Source organism: Podarcis vaucheri (assembly GCF_965113315.1).
Source record: "Podarcis vaucheri genome assembly, chromosome: 8".
Lineage (NCBI taxonomy): Eukaryota > Metazoa > Chordata > Lepidosauria > Squamata > Lacertidae > Podarcis > Podarcis vaucheri.
This window is the reverse complement of record NC_138766.1, coordinates 71191713-71212158: the sequence shown is the minus strand read 5'-3', so window position 1 is coordinate 71212158 and position 20446 is coordinate 71191713. Positions and strand designations below refer to the sequence as shown.

Genomic DNA, 20446 nt, shown 5'->3' with positions numbered 1-20446 from the left:
TCAGGAGAGTAACAAAGTTAGATTTGAGGCATCAGGCATAAGCCTGCATTTTATTAATGTTTGATCAGGACTTGTATATTAAAGAGAGCTTAAAGATTTTCAAAAGTTTCATGTCAGGCAAAAGACCAGCTGCTTAGAGAACCTTGGCAAATGTTTTTCCTAGACAAGGGCCCCTTTGATTTATAGCAGAAAACAATTCTCAAAGTCGTAAAAGCTGAAATTACAGGACACTGACCCTACATGTTACAGAAGATAAAAAAGGCAGAGATAAACATAATTAATAGTTGGTAAATAGTAAAATAATATCAATGTGCCTCCCAGTAAATGACCCAGATCTTCTTTCTAAGGTTAAAAGGCCAAGACCAAATGGGGAAGCATCTAGCTGGCAAGTCTTTTTTCCTAATGGGAAAAGCAGCTGGCTGAAGGAGGGGTTGTAAACTGGAGAGGCTTCTTTTGAAGCTGTTTTTTTACTGAGTTCCTTTTTACTTTACAAAGGCCTTATTCCTTTTAAAAGGCTACCTATGTTATGTATTAAATATATTGTCTTAAATGTAATTATGCAAAGGATTTAAGAAATGCTAGATTTCATATAGTTGTATTTAGCCCCCCTTGTCAGACAAGAGACGCCAAAACGAGCCCGCATGACAAATGGTTGTCAGACCTTTGTTTAAAGACCTCCAAAAGGAGATATTTCATTGATGATGCATGAGAATATGAACCCAAGGTCTCTGACATCTGTTCAAGATAAAATTTTAAATTATTAACCATCTGTTTTGGAGGGCAAGGAAGGCAAGAGGTGAGCTGGTAATTAAGATGCCTTGTTGAGACACATGTAAGATATATTACTACTTATTTGTCATTTATAGATGTAACAATATATAGCTCTTTGTGTTCCATATAAGGACAGGAGGATATGGGTGTATCTTTTAGAATTAATTATAGCAATCAGCCAATAGGAAATCCAACCAGGCTGATTGAACAGAGGCAGCCACAGGAGAAGCAAAGGGGGGCTGGATTAAGGGAATATAAGTGCTGGCCATAATGGCAGGAGGCCAGGCCAGAGCTTGGTAACCATATACCACTGTGCCTCTCATTTATTTGTCTGACAAATAAATAATTATTTTAATTTCTTTATTGCTGCGTTGAATATTTCATTCCAGCTAAGCGTTAACCACAAGCAGGGTGCTACATTTTATGGTGCCTGCGACTCGGATAAGTGGTCTGCTGGAACGCAGCCCCTTCGCCCTACTGGGCAGGGTACAAGAGAGAGGACCACTCACTGCCTACCCAGCGCGCACTGGAAAGTTTTTTTCCAGGGGAACGCAGAAGTCTCATCTGTCTGATACCCTGCTCACTGGCGGCGACGGACCGGGGGGAAACGGAACCAACCAAGGGTAAGTGCACAAAGGGATTTTTGGCCCTCCAATTAATTGGGAGGAAGAGAAGTCTTGATCAAACTTCTGCGTCTCAGTAAGTGGGAACTGAGTACGCTAGGTGGTTGGATACATCAGATGGTGGTCTGGTGGGGGAAAAGGGAAGAATGGGAGGTAGCGTGTGGTGAAGTATCTAGCGCATTGTATGTGTGAGAAAGTACAGAGCAATCTGTAGCTGACCTGAGTGTGGAGTGGGTAGTACTTCGGTTCTCAGTAAGGCGACTTCACTGAGCAAGGAAACTCACGAAGTGTGTGTGTGAGTGACTGAGTGGATACTTCACAGGGCCATACAATGGGAGTTGGGGGTTCAAAGGGGGGAAATACACCTCTTGAATGCATGTTAAGTAATTTTAAGAAAGCCTTCTCAGGGGCATATGGAGTCAAAATGACGCCAGAGCGCCTGAGAACGTTATGTGAACTAGAGTGGCCGAAACAAAATACTGGATGGCCATCTCAAGGAACCTTTGATATAAATTTAGTAAGCAAACTTTGGCCTAACATCGCCAAAGAAACTGGAGGGTGCCCAGAACAATTTTCATATATAGATTCCTGGCTGAGCACATTAAATAAAAATCCTCCATGGATAAGGGAATGCAAAGTCCAACGATGCAAATTATTGGCTGTAAAAGCCGAAGCCAGGAAAGGAATCTTGCCAAATAAACTCAAACCCATTTTTGAGGGACCAGAGGAAGAGCTGCTTCCACCTCCACCCTATGCTCCACATCGAAGGGAGCCTAATCCAAACACTCCACCAGTTGTAACCCCAAGGCAAGAAAGTGGAATGAATAATGGGGCTGGAGTCACAGAACTTGATTCCTTGATAGATTATGATAAATATCTTCAGGAGGCATTGGAGGCCTATAATAAAGCCCAAGCAGAAGTGGTTATTCCACCTGTGAGTCCCAGTAGAACTCCATCTACAGTCTCTTTTAGTGGAACAACTGATTGCCTACCCCAAACCCCTGTACATCCAAGTCCTAGAGAATTGTTACAGAAGTTACAGGGAGACCTTAATCGGTCAGCAAGCAATACAGCCAGGCGTATAAGGCTGCTAAAAGAACGCCTTGGGACAAATACCATCCCCTATGATTTGAGGCCCCTAGAGCAAAGCGAAGAGAAAGATCATGTACTAGCCCCTCTCAGAAGAGTATTTGATGCACTTGAGGAGCCTGTGCTGGTTAACGGGCAACCCGGACGACGGCCACCTCGAACTTCGACCCTTCAGTACATTCCATTCACAACTACGGATCTGATGAATTGGAAAACACACACCCCATCTTTTGCAGAAAAACCTCAGGCTATGATGGACTTGGTGACTTCAATAATAAATACTCATAGTCCTACTTGGACAGATTGCCGCCAGCTCCTGAATACTCTGTTCACCACTGAGGAAAGGAGAGACATAATTGAAAAGGCACAGATATATTTGCGTGAGCAGGCCAGAGTGGGAAATGTTTTTAATATTGACCATCATCTCCAAGACAACTTTCCCTTGGAAGATCCTAATTGGGATCCAAACAATGCAATTCATCTGGCCAGGCTTACCACCTACCGCCAGACGCTTGTGCAAGGTATTCGCAGGGCATGCCAGAAGCCCACTAATATGTCTAAAGTCTCAGAAGTAGAACAGAAATCAAATGAGAGTCCAGGAGACTTTTTAGAGAGGCTGCAAGAAGCCTATCGTATATGGACTCCTTTTGATCCTGAAGCCCCTGAAAACAGCAGAATGATTACTGCTACATTTGTGGCCCAGTGCGCTTCTGACATTCGTAAGAAAATTCAGAAATCAGAAGGATGGGAAGGGATGCTGATGAGCCAAATTATGGCCATTGCACGCCGAGTTTATCGGAATAGGGATGAGGCTGAGAAGCAAGAGAAGAAGAAGTGGCAGAAGGAAAAGATGGTAATGCTAGCCACAGCAGTGAAGCAAGACTACCGCCCCTTAAATGGAGGAAGAGGGCGGGGAAGGAATCCACCACTGGGAAGGAATCAATGTGCAAATTGCAAGAAGGAGGGTCATTGGAAGCGGGAGTGTCCTGAACCCCTGAGGTTGGAAGAAGTACGCCCAGGCCCAGGCCCAGGCCCAGGCTCCGGCCCAAGAAACCAGGGACGGGGACGGGGAATGATCCGAGATGGAAGATATCAGAGACCTGGAGAAGGACGGAGTAGGGACAATGTCATTGGACTGGCAGAGGAGGATTTTACCCAAGACTAGGAAAGACCGGACTCCATAAAGTTAGGCTTCCAGGAGCCCACGGTCACGATTCAATTAGGAAGCCATTTAATAGACTTTATGATTGATACTGGGGCTGAATACTCAGTACTTCCAGAACTATTGCAGAAAAAGGCATCCAAAAGTGTAGTCATTAAAAGTGCCACTGGTCAGTCAGCTAAGAGGTCTTTCCTCCAACCTTTGGAATGCCAGATTGGGGGACATCGTTTAACCCATCAGTTTTTGTATATACCTGAGTGTCCAATACCTCTCTTAGGTAGAGATATGCTGTCCAAATTGCAGGCCCAAATCACCTTCACTCCTCGAGGTCCAGAAATGAAACTGCCATCAAAGGCAGCAGGAATAATTTCCCTCTCAGTACCTAAGGAACAATCATGGCGCCTAATGTCAGCCCTGCAAGTCCAACCCACATTGGAAACAGAGTTAAACAAGCTCCTCCGAACCCTACAGGTGCCACCAGGAGTATGGGCCGAAAATAGCCCACCAGGAATGGCCAAGAATATAGCTCCAATTGTAGTAACCTTAAAACCTATGGCTACCCCTGTATCTGTAAAGCAATATCCTTTACCCCGGCGAGCAGCAGAGGGCATCCAGAAACATTTGGACCGCCTATTAAAATATGGTCTGCTTAAGCCCTGCCAATCAGAATGGAACACACCCCTTTTGCCTGTTCGAAAACCTGGGACAGATGAATACAGGCCAGTGCAGGACTTGAGGCTCGTAAACCAGGCTATCGAGACCTTGCACCCAAATGTACCAAACCCATATACCTTGCTGAGTTTGATCCCACCAGAAGCAACATTTTTTACTGTATTGGACTTGAAAGATGCATTCTTCTGTTGCCGGCTGGCACCACAGAGCCAACCTATATTTGCCTTCCAGTGGGAAGACCCTTTGACAGGAACAAAAGGCCAGCTAACCTGGACGAGATTGCCCCAGGGATTCAAAAATTCCCCAACTTTATTTGGCACTGCCTTGGCGAAGGATCTAACAAGTTACCCCTCAATACCTGGAGAAAAGGTGGTTCTGCAATATGTAGATGACCTTATACTAGCAGCAAAGGATTTTGATACCTGTAAAGAAGGTACAGAGGAACTGCTCCACTTGCTCTGGCAAGCTGGCTATCGAGTTTCCCAGAAAAAGGCACAGTTATGTTTAGAAAAGGTCAAATATTTGGGCTTTGACATCTCACACCAACAACGAGCATTGAGACCAGAGAGGAAAGAAGCTATTTGCCTTATCAAGGAACCTACCACAAGGAAACAACTTAGAGGATTCCTGGGAACAGCAGGGTTTTGTAGACTATGGATACCTGATTTCAGCAGTCTGGCCAAGCCCTTACATGAAAGCACTCGAGGTGCAGAAAAGGACCCATTCGTATGGGGACCTGAGCAGCAACAAGCTTTTTTAGTTATCAAACAACGACTTATGGAGGCCCCAGCCCTTGGACTGCCTAATTCGGAAAAACCCTTTCAGCTGTATGTACATGAACAGAATGGGATTGCAGCGGCAGTCCTGACTCAGAGATTAGGAAGTTGGAATCGTCCAGTAGCTTATTTGTCAAAACAATTGGACTCAGTAGCAAAAGGATGGCCTCCATGCCTAAGGGCAGTAGCGGCCACTGCAAGCCTTGTCAAAGAAGCTGATAAATTTACCTTCGGCCAGACGATGTACGTGAATGTACCTCATGCTGTTCTGACACTCATGGAATATAAGGGTAGTTATTGGCTAACGAACCCAAGGATGGCTAGGTACCAAGGCCTATTGTGTGAAAATCCCAGGATTCATCTACGAGTAGTGAATATGCTCAATCCAGCGACTTTGCTGCCCCTACCAGAGGTAGATGATGAAGAATCACATGATTGTCTCCAAGTAATGGATGAAGTTTATTCCAGTAGACCCGATCTGAAAGATGAACCATTGAAAAATCCAGATGTTGTATATTATACTGATGGTAGCAGTTACCTGCATGAAGGTGCCAGACAAGCAGGATATGCTGTGGTCACCAATGAGGAAGTTGTGGAAGCTGAAGCTTTGCCTGCTGGCACCTCAGCACAAAAAGCTGAACTTATAGGTTTAACTAGAGCTCTGCAATTGGCAGCCGGATGTAAGGCAAACATCTATACTGATTCTAAATATGCCTTCTTAACCCTGCATGCACATGGTGCTCTATGGAAAGAAAGAGGTCTAATAGGAGCCCACGGGAAGGCCTTGAAATATGGACCTGAAGTAGAAATCCTGTTAGAGGCAGTATGGGCTCCAGAACAGATTGCTGTAATGCACTGCAAAGGTCATGGACGAGGAAGGGATCCAATAACCAGAGGAAATCATGCTGCTGACAAAGCAGCTCGAGAGGCAGCCCAAAAGCCTGTGGGAGGATTTATAGCAGCCCTCATACCAGAGGTAGTTCCAGAAGAAGTTAAACCTCACTATACCCCAGAAGAGAGGAAGTGGGCTGAACAGGAAGGAGCGGTTGTGAAGGACGGCTGGATGATCCTGCCAGACAATAGGATTTATGTACCTCATCATCTAGCAGGCACAATTGTAAGAAATTATCATGAATCTACTCACCTTGGCGGTACTGCAACCAGAGAGAGTCTCAGTCGGAAGTTGTATATTATTAATCTATCACAATTAGCAACTTGCATTTCACAGAAATGTGTTCTTTGTGCTAAAAACAATCCCAGGCAGGGACCGGTACAACCTCCTGGAATCCAACATGTGGGATATGTCCCCATGGAAAGCCTAATTGTGGACTTCACAGAGCTGGTCCCTTCTAAGGGATTCAAGTATCTCCTTGTGTTTGTGGATACTCTTACCGGATGGGTTGAAGCTTTTCCCACCCGAACTGAAAAGGCACGAGAGGTAACTAAGAGACTCCTCACTGAATTGATCCCGAGATTTGGGTTACCTAGATGCATTGGAAGTGACAATGGGCCAGCGTTCATTGATCAAGTAGTACAAGAAGTATGTCGAGTCCTACAAGTGAAATGGAGACTGCATGCAGCCTATAGGCCTCAAAGTTCAGGGAAAACTGAAAGAATGAATCGGACTTTGAAAACCCAATTGGCAAAATTAACCCAGGAAACGGGATTGGGATGGGTGGATGTGTTACCCATAACACTGTTTCGTGTTCGGTGTGCACCCACAAAAAGACTTAAGTTGTCACCTTTTGAGCTCCTGTATGGGAGACCGCCCTCCTTTGTTCAGGATATTTCAGCTGACCTTAAACAAATAGGAGACCATGTGACACAGGGACAAGTGCAATCTCTCTCCCGTGTTTTTGTTTCTCTTAACAGGTGGGCCCTCGAGCGCACGCCGTGCAGCATTGCCGAGCCGATTCATCAGTTCCAGGCTGGCGATAGCGTATGGGTGAAAGAGTGGAAACGTGATCCACTTGCACCTAAGTGGCGTGGACCTTACACCGTCTTGCTCTCTACTCCAACAGCGGTGAAGGTAGCTGAGGTGACCCCCTGGATTCATCACTCCCGTTTGAAGAAGTCCGAAGGCAGTTGGACGTGCAAAGGTGACCCCTCTAATCCTCTTAAACTGACTCTCTCCAAAAACCCCTGTATCTAGCCCTACCGGGAACGGGCTAGGTCACGGGCAACATTAGACGACCGGCCTGCTGCAGCCACAACCTGGAAGCTGGCTGACCTGCGCACGCCTGAAGCTTGAGGAGCATCAGAACCAGCGATTGTGAAAGGAAAGATTCTCTTATACAATTAATTGACTGCCCCCCCCCTTGTGGAACAATTATCAGAGATATTACTCATTGGGGATCCTCGGGATATATGTTTTGGTCTTGGTGGTTCCCCATTCCTGTCACTGGGGGAATTATATTGGGACTAATATTTATTTGCTATCACTATAAGGTAATCTTTTGTGGAAGGAATGCATATGCTAGACATCAACATGATTCTATTATTAATCCTGATCCCTTGGGAAGGGGAAGGGTCCTTGAATCTGGCCAAATTGACTAAATATGGATTCCACCATGACCACAATATGTGGGTAGGTTTAGCTGAAATGGTAGCCAATGTTGCAAATAGGACCAATTGCCTTGTTTGCTCTCTCGGGCCAGATGATTCAGAGGGAGGTATGCCCTTATTACCGATACCATTAGATGCCATTGGTATGGTAAGCGAAATACCACACCAAACAGAAGTACAGAATTTCCCCGGATGGAACTCAACTAAACCATTACGAGTTATACCTGTACAAGGGGAATTCTGTGTACATAAATCATCAGATGCAGCTGATTCTACCATGATAGGCTCTTCTCATTGTCACTATACTTGGGATAATATTAAGAATACCTGGGCACACGATACTACCTATCGAACTCGGGATGCCTTGCCCTGTGCACCTCCTTTTATTCATGCATGGAAAGTGGTATGGAACATAACTGTGACAGAAAAAGGCAATCTAACATACTGCACTGTGAACTCTCTACCTCTTTTGCTATTTCGCCTTCTGTACTCCACGTACCAAAGACCTCAGACACGATGGTTGTGGTGGATATGTGGAGAATGGGCATACAAGAAACTCCCCTCCAAATGGAGTGGGACTTGTTTCCTGGGATGGGTATTGCCACCAATGTGGATTATGCCCACTAATTTGGCCAAGCGAACACGAAGAAACGCTGATATTTCTCATATAGCAGGAGGAAGTACCCAAAGTTGGAGCGGTACTGATGATTGGCCACCAGAGCGCATTATAGCCTATTATGATCCTGCCTCCTGGAATCCTGGTGAGCTCATACAAGGGGCACGGGATCCTATTTATAATCTAAACAGAATAATTCGATTGCAAGCAGTAGTGGAACTTGTAACCAATGCAACGGCCCGGAGTTTGAGACTTATTGCACAACAGTTGGATGAAAGTAGAGCCGCCATTTTGCAGCTGAAAATGGGAATGGATTATGTACTTGCCAAGCAGGGAGGTCTATGTGGAGTCTTGAACTTGACAGGGAATGCCTGTTGCTTTAACATTTCTGATAATGGTGAAGCAATCCGTGTGTTGGCCACAAAGATGGAGAATATAGCACATGTCCCAGTACAAACATGGGAAGGATGGGATATGGGATGGCTCACCAATTGGTTACCTAATGTCACAGGACTCAAAGGGATACTATTGTCTTGCTTGTTTTTCTTGACAGTAGTGGTAATGGTTTTATGTATGATGCCATGTATCATTTCATGTTTTAGAAGTACAATTAGCAAGATGGTTTCAAATGAAACTCTACCTCATATCATGGCCCTATACAGAGCTTTACCTCAGGAACATGATGAAGGTCAAGCTATCAAGGACACTTGGGATGAAGGTCCTTGAGCTTGAAAGGGGGGAATGAGGCATCAGGCATAAGCCTGCATTTTATTAATGTTTGATCAGGACTTGTATATTAAAGAGAGCTTAAAGATTTTCAAAAGTTTCATGTCAGGCAAAAGACCAGCTGCTTAGAGAACCTTGGCAAATGTTTTTCCTAGACAAGGGCCCCTTTGATTTATAGCAGAAAACAATTCTCAAAGTCGTAAAAGCTGAAATTACAGGACACTGACCCTACATGTTACAGAAGATAAAAAAGGCAGAGATAAACATAATTAATAGTTGGTAAATAGTAAAATAATATCAATGTGCCTCCCAGTAAATGACCCAGATCTTCTTTCTAAGGTTAAAAGGCCAAGACCAAATGGGGAAGCATCTAGCTGGCAAGTCTTTTTTCCTAATGGGAAAAGCAGCTGGCTGAAGGAGGGGTTGTAAACTGGAGAGGCTTCTTTTGAAGCTGTTTTTTTACTGAGTTCCTTTTTACTTTACAAAGGCCTTATTCCTTTTAAAAGGCTACCTATGTTATGTATTAAATATATTGTCTTAAATGTAATTATGCAAAGGATTTAAGAAATGCTAGATTTCATATAGTTGTATTTAGCCCCCCTTGTCAGACAAGAGACGCCAAAACGAGCCCGCATGACAAATGGTTGTCAGACCTTTGTTTAAAGACCTCCAAAAGGAGATATTTCATTGATGATGCATGAGAATATGAACCCAAGGTCTCTGACATCTGTTCAAGATAAAATTTTAAATTATTAACCATCTGTTTTGGAGGGCAAGGAAGGCAAGAGGTGAGCTGGTAATTAAGATGCCTTGTTGAGACACATGTAAGATATATTACTACTTATTTGTCATTTATAGATGTAACAATATATAGCTCTTTGTGTTCCATATAAGGACAGGAGGATATGGGTGTATCTTTTAGAATTAATTATAGCAATCAGCCAATAGGAAATCCAACCAGGCTGATTGAACAGAGGCAGCCACAGGAGAAGCAAAGGGGGGCTGGATTAAGGGAATATAAGTGCTGGCCATAATGGCAGGAGGCCAGGCCAGAGCTTGGTAACCATATACCACTGTGCCTCTCATTTATTTGTCTGACAAATAAATAATTATTTTAATTTCTTTATTGCTGCGTTGAATATTTCATTCCAGCTAAGCGTTAACCACAAGCAGGGTGCTACAGATTTAAGTAATAAAGGGTAAATTGTCCCAGGAATGCCTGAATCCTACTTACATTCTTCTCTTGGTTAGTGTATGCTGTTGCTCCCTCCACCCATACTGCCAGTTATAGCCCCGAAAACTGTGGATTATCTTTCTGCCTGTATGCTTGTTTCGTCCTTCGCAGATTTTGCATTAATGCTGTTAAAAGTATTTACATGAACTGCTTGCTCCTGGCTGCTGAGAGTAAAGCACTTGCGTCGTCTTTAAAGCCTCTGTTTTAAATCTGAAGCAAAGAGCTTTTCCTCCCCTCTGCTATTTTTTGCTACAAAGCACATCAAATAAGCTCTTCCTGTTCCGAGGGTGGGGTGGGGGGGAATGCAATCATTAATTTCTCTTTCTGTAGACCTCGTCATGTGCTGACATCTTGCACGTACAAAACAGTGTTTGGCTTAGGCTTACTTCACATCATTTCCCTCTGAGCGACATCTGACTTGGAAGCTGCCATAGGTCCATCTAGTTTAGAATTGCCTACACTGGTTGGCAGCAGCTCTTCAGTGTTTGAGGGAGGAATCTCCCCAACACTGACTGGAGATGCCTGGGATTGAATTTGGGGTCTTCTATGTGCAAAGCATGTGATGTGCCATTGAGCTATGGCCTCTTCCTGTTAGAAGAAGCAGTCTCTAGTTTTGGATTAAGAAATGCTCAAGTGAGGTTTTCACTATAATGCTAATAGCACAGTTACATATGACCCAGCTGTTACGATTTTCCAGAAGTGGCCCCTGTTTCCCTGCTGTCCTGATTCTGGTGTCTCTTTTGCCTCTGTTTTGCCTTTCCAGGGATGTTTTTAGGGTGCCTGTAAAAACTTTTGCACACTGGCACATCAGCTTGTGGTCGTTTTGCTTCAATCTCCCCATAACTAGCAATTGAGGTAGTAAATGTGTTGGGTGTTGCTGCCATTCTGCAATCAATACAACCAGATCTGCTTTGTGATTAAATAGGCAATTGAAAATTCCTAGGTGGTTGGGTTTTTTAAAATAAAAGGAAACTGTTATGCTTCAGAATCCAGCAAAAGATGGGTTATTTCAGAGTCAATAAATACAGGGAAGAACATTCAGCAATTCATAGTAGCTGGGTGTGCGGAGTTAAGTGGTGGTTTGGACACAGGGATGTTACAGGCATACATGGCTAACCTTTTTTCGTCTCTGAAATGTGGTGGTGAATATGTAATCACAAGCCATATGATCCTCTTCTTAGGTAGACCGATGGTGACCTGTTATCCCAAATCTCTGGGTGGATTGTGCAGTGAGTGGCATGTGATTAAGTCAACCATGTGGTTTCCATATGCTCACTTTCACATCTGAGCTGTTTCAGTGCACAGCCAAAGTCATTATTCCTGGTCTGTTTCCTCTTAAGAGTCAGCAGAAAACTGTAAAGTAAAGCCCTATGTGGGTGTCCTCCCTCATATGACTAACAGGATCGTAAATCACAAGGTTGTAAATCACGGAGAGCCTGTGTGCCGTACAGCAGGTGTGTCCTTCCAGTGTGAGTAGCAGGGACATGATGTTTCAGCACACATCAGGGCCGGCGGGTGCTGCCTCTGCTCTCGCCCCCTCTGCTTACATGTTTGTTAATTGTGAGAGGGAGAATGCCCAAATAGGGATACTATGGGAACTGACTGTCGGACTGGGAAGAGGTGGCGAAAGAAGGCAATGTGAATATTGGGTGGAAGCCTTAGGAAATGAATGCTTGATTGGCAAACTGCATTATATGGAAATATGAGCAACAAAGCCCTGATATTTAAAAGAATGAAAAGCAGGTTTGGGAGTTTGAGATTCTGAAAGAGAAAGTGCACTTAAGCCTTTCCCCCTTTCAGTCATTTTCCTGCCCAAAAATCATTTCCCCAAAGTTGTTTTCACTTGTTTCACTTTTTTATGTATATTTTTAAACGCACATCATTTGCTCTTTAATAACTTGAGATAGGAAGCTAACTGTATGTCTGTAGGGCTCTATGCACATCTGTAGCTGAACATGTGGAGGCCATGGGTGGATGAAACTCGGGGCATCACCCTGATCCCCTCCCTGCTCCACATATTAGCTGCATGCATGATTTTCACATGAAGAGGGCTTGGATGTCGGGGGGGGGGGAGAATAAATATCCCTGACAGCTAGTTTTCTATGCAGGGGGCTTGTCTGTCCGTCTTGAGGAAGCCAGAACTCAGACACAACCAGGGTGGAAGGAGGGTTGGTCAGTCGACTGGGGTGCTGGAGATAACAGGGATTAGCAAACCAGACAGTCCAGTCCAGCACTTACAAAGGCAAGGGTAGCAAGCATGCAGGCATGTCCAGGGCCTGGAAAATAAGGATGATCAGACATAACACTTGCAGGATCACACACAGATAACGGGAAGTGAGAAGTGAGTTGTTCCAATTGAGGCCTTTCATCTCTCTTGCCCCAGACTACCATGCCAGGGTTTGACACCCTTGCTGAGAAATGGAGTTCCCTGAAAGCATAGTCAGACCATGGGTAGGCAAACTAAGGCCCGGGGGCTGGATCCGGCCCAATCGCCTTCTAAATCTGGCACGCAGACGGTCCAGGAATCAGTGTGTATTTACATGAGTAGAATGTGTCCTTTTATTTAAAATGCATCTCTGGGTTATTTGTGGGGCATAGGAATTCGTTCATTTCCCCCCTCCCCAAATATAGTCCGCCCCCCCCAAGGTCTGAGGGACAATGGACCAGCCCCCTGCTGAAAAAGTTTGCTGACCCCTGCTCTAGACTCTCTCACCTCTTTGCTGCTTCCCACCTGGTGGCTCCTTGCACTGATGCGTGGCTATTGCAGATAAGATAACCAGATGTAAAAGAGGGCGGGGCTCCTGCAATTTTAACACAGTTTTTAATGCAACTATTAGAGGTGCAGGAGCCCTATCATTTTTTTTGCATCTGATCCCCCAGGTCTGACATAAGATCCCATCAGCTCATCCAGCTCCTTCACCTCCATCATGTTGGTTGAATCCTGGCTGCTACTTGATGCTGGGATTGTGGCAGAAGCAGTCTAAAGTGGCAGAGACCAGACACAGCTTTACGCCCTCCGTGAGAGCTAGGCCACAAAGATGGTCTCAAGTGTAGCTGCTGCAGATTCATCTCTTGCATCGTACGCAGCTGACGAAAGACATTTCAATTTTTATATGGCAAACCAAACTATGTTAGGCCACATTTTGAAAATGCCTCTTTAGCTTTTTGACATAGTACTGCTATATGCGTTCTGTGACATGGGGTATCCTCTTTCATTGCCGGCTAAAGAGGATGACATGGTGGCGCAGATGTTGGGGCCTTGAGGCCAATGGGAGGCGCACTGAGTGGGCTGAAGGCTTGGCAGCAGAGGGTTGGTGGCATAGGCCTGAAGAATACTTAAGTACCCCTTCTTTGGTGAGCAATGAGAAATTCCAGGTCTGCAGTACTTATTTACTTTTAAATAGACAGGTTGACTATAGGTAGAGGCAAAGCATACACACCTCTGTAGACAAACAACTGGACATTGCACCCATATAAGATTCCAGCCAGACCCTTACAGATCCCTGCTCAGCTCCCTGTCTCTTTGTTTCTGACTCATACAACACACACAGCCTGTCCTTTGCACACAGACACCTAGACTGCATCAACCTTTCCTGGAAAGTGGGAATGTCTGTTCATTTTGAATATTCAAATCATTCCCCAAAAGATGCTGTATCAAGAGGCAGTTGACTAACTATTTGGATCCTGTACTTTACCTAACCAAAGGATGCAATCAGCCAGATGTAGCCCCTTATCAATCTCTTGTCCACATCCCTAGGCTCGCAGCAATATTTTAATGTGCTCCCCATGTTAAGCACACCTGATCCCACCTGAATGTGTTGCTGCTTTTTGCCACTCTCTTAAAAGGGTGATAGTGAATAAGGTATATAACTTCCAGCTTGACATTTGATGTCCCCTTCCTAAGAAGAAGAAGAAGACACCCATGAGTTGCCATCAGTGGGGAAAAAATGGACACCTGGAAAATTACCACGATGCAGTTACATCTCTGAAACTGTATGGTTGAAAGGACTGAGTTTCTAGCGTGCTTTTGCAAGCCCTCGACAACTGCATCAGACTGGTCACGTGTGCCCAGTAGGTTGCTTTGAAAATCACGGATTTCAATGGGTTGATTCTGAGCATGACTCAGGGTGCAACCCTAACTCCTACCTGCCACCAACAGGGGGTGGTGGGGCTTTTGGACCACTGCCACATCTGTAGCCCTTTTGCTCACAGTGGCTGCAATAGAAGGTGTAGGACGATCAGGCCTGATCTGTACCCAATCAGTTAGATTGGGCCTGATGCCATTGTATGGCAGCCGTGAAACTGGGATCCTGCAAATCCTGGGCCACCTCAGGCTCACCCTGCCCTCCCTCAAATCACCCCATTGCAGGACTTCTTTCTTCTAACACCTATTCCTGTATTCAGGGAGAGTCAGGAGGCTGGAAGGGCTTGGCAGAGGGATACCACCACCTACAGTGGTACCTCGGGTTACATACGCTTCAGGTTACAGATGCAGCTAACCCAGAAATAGTACCTCGGGTTAAGAACTTTGCTTCAGGATGAGAACAGAAATCGTGCTCCAGCGGCGCGGCAGCAGCGGGAGGCCCCATTAGCTAGAGTGGTGCTTCAGGTTAAGAACAGTTTCAGGTTAAGAACGGACCTCCGTAACGAATTAAATACTTAACCTGAGGTACCACTGTATTTCAACACACACAGCATCCCAGGCTAAGGGAAAGGGGGTTGGATTGTGCTGCCCGCCAGATACTACAACACACACCGTGTGTTACAGAATTGCTGACCTTCCCAGGCGTCCCCCCTTTTTTTGGCCGCTGTAAGCATCTATACAAGAGCAACGGTATCATTTATTCATTGAGAGAGAATCTAGTGAACTTTGAAATAATTGTAGGAGAATGCAGCGGCCTGCTGAAATAGCATTTCAAAAAGACTCTAATCTGTGGAGTGATAACCTCCCCACGAAGGATCAGCAGCAGCAGGTACAGTGAGGATTATCAGAATTTCAGTGCTTCAGCTCCCTCGACATTAGAAAGAGAGAGGGGGAAAATCCATGAAAACATCTGTGATAAACAGATTATTCGGACCTGTGTCATATATAACCAACATGGTTTTCGAGTATGTTAACTCCTTCAAGAGAGGTAAACGCTCCCAGGTGGTTGAAAGAGTGTCCATTCTGCCATCTGCGTCTGCTTTAGAAATGCATTTCTGCTGTTTTCTGTGGTTGCTGAGTGCTTTTTCTGTTTGCTGTTGTTATTGGACGTTGGCTTGCTTTTGCCGTTGGCTTGCTTTTACATTTAAATTAGACCTGTAATGTGAACATGGTTTGTTGTATTTATTTTTGGAACATTTTACTGTTGAGACGCGGGTGATTTTTATAGAGGAAGTTCACACAGCAATTAATAGAGGGGAAGCTTTGAGCAAATGCATATTTCTTCTCGCTATGCACGAAGAACTCGGAAAATCTAGTGACGTCCCCCATGTGGCTATTATTTCAAGCACTCTGCTTGGAAGCTGCTGGCATGGGGAGCATTTGTTTAAAGAGAGAGGCTCTGATGCAACCACCAGCGGTTATTATACCCGGGTGATACACTTCTTGCATTACTTTTCCAGGTCAACGCTCTCCAGAAGTCATCTTCTCCCTTTCTGTCCACTGTTCTACAGTAACTTGGAGCAGGGCTTTCAGAGTAGCTGGCCCCATTTTGCGAAACAGCGTCCCTGTTGAGATACGATAGACACTCGCTATTTCTCCTTTCTGAGAACGACTGAAGGCCTTTTTGTTTGGACACACTTTCCAAGCCGGATGAAATGGCCTTGGGTGTTATTTTTGTACTGTTTTAAGACCTATCTTTAGTTGTTGCATCTGCACTGTTTTAAAAACTATTTTATCTGTTTTGATAGTGTGTTTGTAAATGCCCTTGAGACACATGTAAAAGGTGTCTCATCCTCACCAGTAATGAAGGAGAAGAAGACAGGCCCGTGTTTCTGCTCTAAATATGGGGATACATTCTGCTTCCACTTTCATGTGCTTTGCAAGAACTGATAGTGGGTGTTAGCATTTAATTTACCAGTCCCTTTGCTGTGCATTGGGGAGTTCAGTAAAGATTCTGAAGAGGGCTGCCCAACTAAGAGCACTCTATGGACAATTATCTGAGAAAAATGGGCTTCTTTCTTATACACACTCTCTTAAATACCCAGCCTACATTACTGTCATAATCTCTATGTGGGGCTGCCTTAAAAGACAGTCTGCAAACTTGAGCTGGTGCAAAATGCAAGCCTGTTTGATTACTGTACCTTATAAAGCTGCCCTGGTATGTATGCACATCTACCTGCAATCTCACTTCTCTGGTGCCTGATGCACTTGCTCAAAGAGGCTGTTCCCACAATGGTCCTCTATGAAGTTGCCACCCACCATGACATGAGTAGAACTACGTTATATATGTTGGGAGTCAGGGTGGGGAGCCTGTAGCTCTCCACATGCTGCTGGATTACACCTCCCATCAACTCAACTAAGCCAACAAGGCCATTGGTCAAGGATGATGTGAGCAGTGGAAGAGGAACCCTCTCCGGCACCCGGGGCGGCGCAGGCCGTACGGACTGTGCATGTGCGGCATCCCGTGCATGCGCACTCCATACGGAATGCCACCCATGCGCAGTCCATACCACACATCTTTATGTGGCGGTGTGAGCGGGGGCGGGGTGCACCTGCACATTCTAATACTGCATTGCTATTATGGAGTACTTTTTATTCTAGTTGCCTTATTTCTTAAAAGATGTTATTTGATACAACGAAGCACTCAGCAATGGAGCCATTTGGAGCAGAGGCATCTGAGCCAAGGTCCTGCTCCTGCTGGCCTTATCATTTATTGATCACGGGGGTTGTTTTTAATACATAGCATTTCTTGATCTCTCTTTCAAGAAGCTCAAGAGCAGCTTGTGTGGGGCTTCCAGGAAGTCTCCTATCCAGGTGGCAGCTGCCAATATGAGATATGCTTATGCAATAACAACGTGCCCTTGGAAACTCTCCCTCTCATCTTCTTCTGGCTTATACTAACTCGAACAAACAGTATGCTACAGAGGCATCCTCCATTGGTGCTGTCCTTACCCCAGTGCATGCTGCAGTGGCATAACCATAGATGCACCAGAGAACCACATGCTCTTTCCTTTCACATATTTTCTCTCCCTCTCTCTCTCTCTCTGCAGCATGCTGAGAAATGAGAACACTTTTCTAGTGCACAGAGAGGAAATGCAACAAGAAGCCCACAGGAAGCAGTGATTGCCACCAATTTAGAAGGCTTCAAAGGAGGATTAAACAAATCCATGGAGGAGAGAGCTATCAGTGGCTACTAGCTATGATGGCTATGCTCTACCTTTCCGGCTGCCTTTCCAGTAATGCTAACAAAATTCAGTTGCTGGAAACCACAGGAGGGGAGAGGGCTCTTGGGCTCAGCTTCTTCTTGTGGGTTTTCCCAGGCATCTGGCTGGCCACCGTGAGAACAAGCTGAACTACATGGGCCACCATCCTTGGCTGGTGATGATGGAAGAGATGGTCCTCACCACCAGATTCCACTCCTTTCATAGGACTGTTGTCAGCTGAAAAGCAGGAGAAGCAGACCAGCAGAGGAGATGGTGCTTATGAAGAGGCTGGCAGCATACATGTCAAGTAGGAAGGAGGAACAGTTGCGTGCGCGCACACACACTAGATGAGCCACACCCCCTCCCCTATTCTCAGCTTTTATTTGGAGGGAAAACCCCAACCCAAGTCTCTAGCCCTTGTAGAATGCAAGTTATGAGACACACATTGTGCAGGTACTATTCACCAAATTTGTTTTGGGAAAAACTAGGCTATACCTGCCTGTCTGCATTTTTAGTCAATGAGTGAAGTCTGAGCAATGACTGACATTTAGGAAAGCAGCTACCGGTAATTAGACAAAGAGAAGGCTAGAGTGGAACACCCGTTGTCCAGACTCTAGAGAAGGAACTTCCTGGTTTGTTTTTAAGCCTTCTGTGCTGGTGGAGAAGTGATTGCCACCCCATGGAAAACAGCTGAGGGTTTCAGTTGTGACTGGAAAGATGTCTAGATGCCAGATCTACACATAGATGGGCAGCAGGTCTACCCACTAAGAAACTATGTAAGGGTAGATCTGGAATACAAGTTTCTCAATGTTTAGCCAGGCCTTGGCACTGCCCATTCACCATATACACGGTGCTTTTTATTAATGTATGGATGTCTGTATATTTATCTATTTGCAATATATACTTAGCCCCCACCATCGGGGTAGGGAGGGGAGATCCTGTGGGTGCTCATAGCTGGCAGTCCAGATTGGTGAGGCCTGGCAGGCCAGCTTTGACCAGCAGTCAGGAATTCCCCACCCTTGTCTTGCCCAAGAGATCCGTAGAGCACTGCAGGCTTAGGAACTCTGGGGGGAAACAGCAATGCTAGAGTTATTGAAACCACCAGTTGATCTACTCTGAGTAGGGCTAGCATAAAATGCCTCTCAAATATGTTGATAATACTGCACATTTCTAAAATGTTTGAACTAACAGATGATAAACGAACGTGTTTTGTATTCCCCGGTACAGCTGATTTTCTCACTCATTTGAGGTCCAAGAATCTCCAAGTGAGAAACAGGCTAGTAGCAAAAATAAAAAAATTCCTTCTAGTAGCACCTTAAAGACCAACTAAGTTAGTTCTTGGTATGAGCTTTCGTGTGCATGCACACTTCTTCAGATACACTGAAACAGAAGTTGCCAGATCCTTCTATATAGTGAGAAGGTGGGGAGGGGTATTACTCAGAAGGGTGGTGGGAATGGGAGATTGGCAGATAGCTGAGATGAGCCTGTTGACGACTCTTAACGACTGCAATAGGTCTTACAGGAAAAGGCAAGGGGTGAGAAGGTGAAAATGGCTTAGTCATGTATAATGAGATAAGAATCCAATGTCTCTGTTCAGGCTAGTAGCAAATAGGTGTAAAATTCTGTAAACGTGAATCATGTGCTAGGATCAGGGTTACGACCCAAAGGGGGGGGGTTCTGAAGCTGGCATAGGAGTAACCACATGACCCAGACAATCCACATGATTAGGGCTTTCACATTTTATCAGTGATGTAGGAACCTGGCCATGGGAAGGCATCTTCTTGTTAGCTACTGCATCACAAAATAAATTAACTGGGCCCCAGTGGCATGACGGCATTCTTAATCACATCAGGCTGGAATCTAGACATCTTGGCTTAGCTGCACATCAGCACATAGCCAACACGCAATTGTCTCATGATTTGGTGCAGCTTATGAAGGTTGGCTGAGCGCTGGCATTCGGCCAGTATTTAACAATTCCTTCCAGCATTTTTAAGCGGGCGCAGACAGAGCCCAAGAGCACTAATCCATGTTGTTCACAGCAAGAGCTGTTGTAGAGGAGTCAAAGCTGTCACCACCCTTAAGGCTCCTTCCTACAGAATCCCCCACCACCACAGAACTTGTATTGTTCTTTGCTCTCTTAATTACAGCCCTGTTGCCAAACTTACCGTTACCTTTAGTGACAGTTCCGTACTTCTCCTTTTGTGCTTAAAAGGAAGAGGAATAAGTCCTTACTCTCTTCTGCCAGCAGGATTGTTTTGGCATTTGCTTGCAACAGAATTTGTTTAAAGTGCATTTAAAAGGAACAGAACAGACAACTTACTACTAGACCCTGGACCTGATGGGGCAGTTGGAAACAAGCAATGTGAACTACCGAAAAGAAATGATCTAGACAGAACCTACTTCAAACTCCATCTCATTATAGTCTTTATAAGCTGACCCAATTTTTTTGAACATTTCAGGTCAGAAGGACTGGGCATCCCAGGGTAGGCGATTCAGCCATGCCATTAAGCGCAGCAAACTCTCATGGCAACCTCTCTTAGCAACCTCTGACAGACTGAAATAAGCAGATGGCATAAATTATCCTTGAGCGCCAGTCTCCTCCTTCATCTCTCTCATTTTTACATTCCCATTTTTAGAAAGCTTCAAAAATGTATTTTCCAATGAAGTTCAAAGTTCCAAACTGAACAAAGGGGAGATACTAATAGTTTCAGCTGATTGTTTTTGATGCAAAGTTGTTTTAACTCTTGTGTAGAAACTGGATCAGGAAATTGGCACCTTTTATACTCTATGGGAAACGTAGCTTCATGGGCCAAATCAGACCTCCTGGTGGGCCAGGGTTTGTTTGCAAGCCAGAAGTTCTCTACC

General features: G+C 45.0%; 1 long non-coding RNA gene across 1 annotated transcript in view; it reads left to right on the top strand.

Annotated features, from left to right (window-relative positions):
• LOC309539643 overlaps positions 1–17816 on the top strand; it is a 31670-nt gene extending 13854 nt beyond the window's left edge. The window contains exon 5 of the long non-coding RNA XR_014222902.1: positions 17429–17816. This is a non-coding gene — a long non-coding RNA (uncharacterized lncRNA). The remainder of the gene's footprint in view (positions 1–17428) is intronic.
• Positions 17817–20446: the final 2630 nt, after the last annotated feature.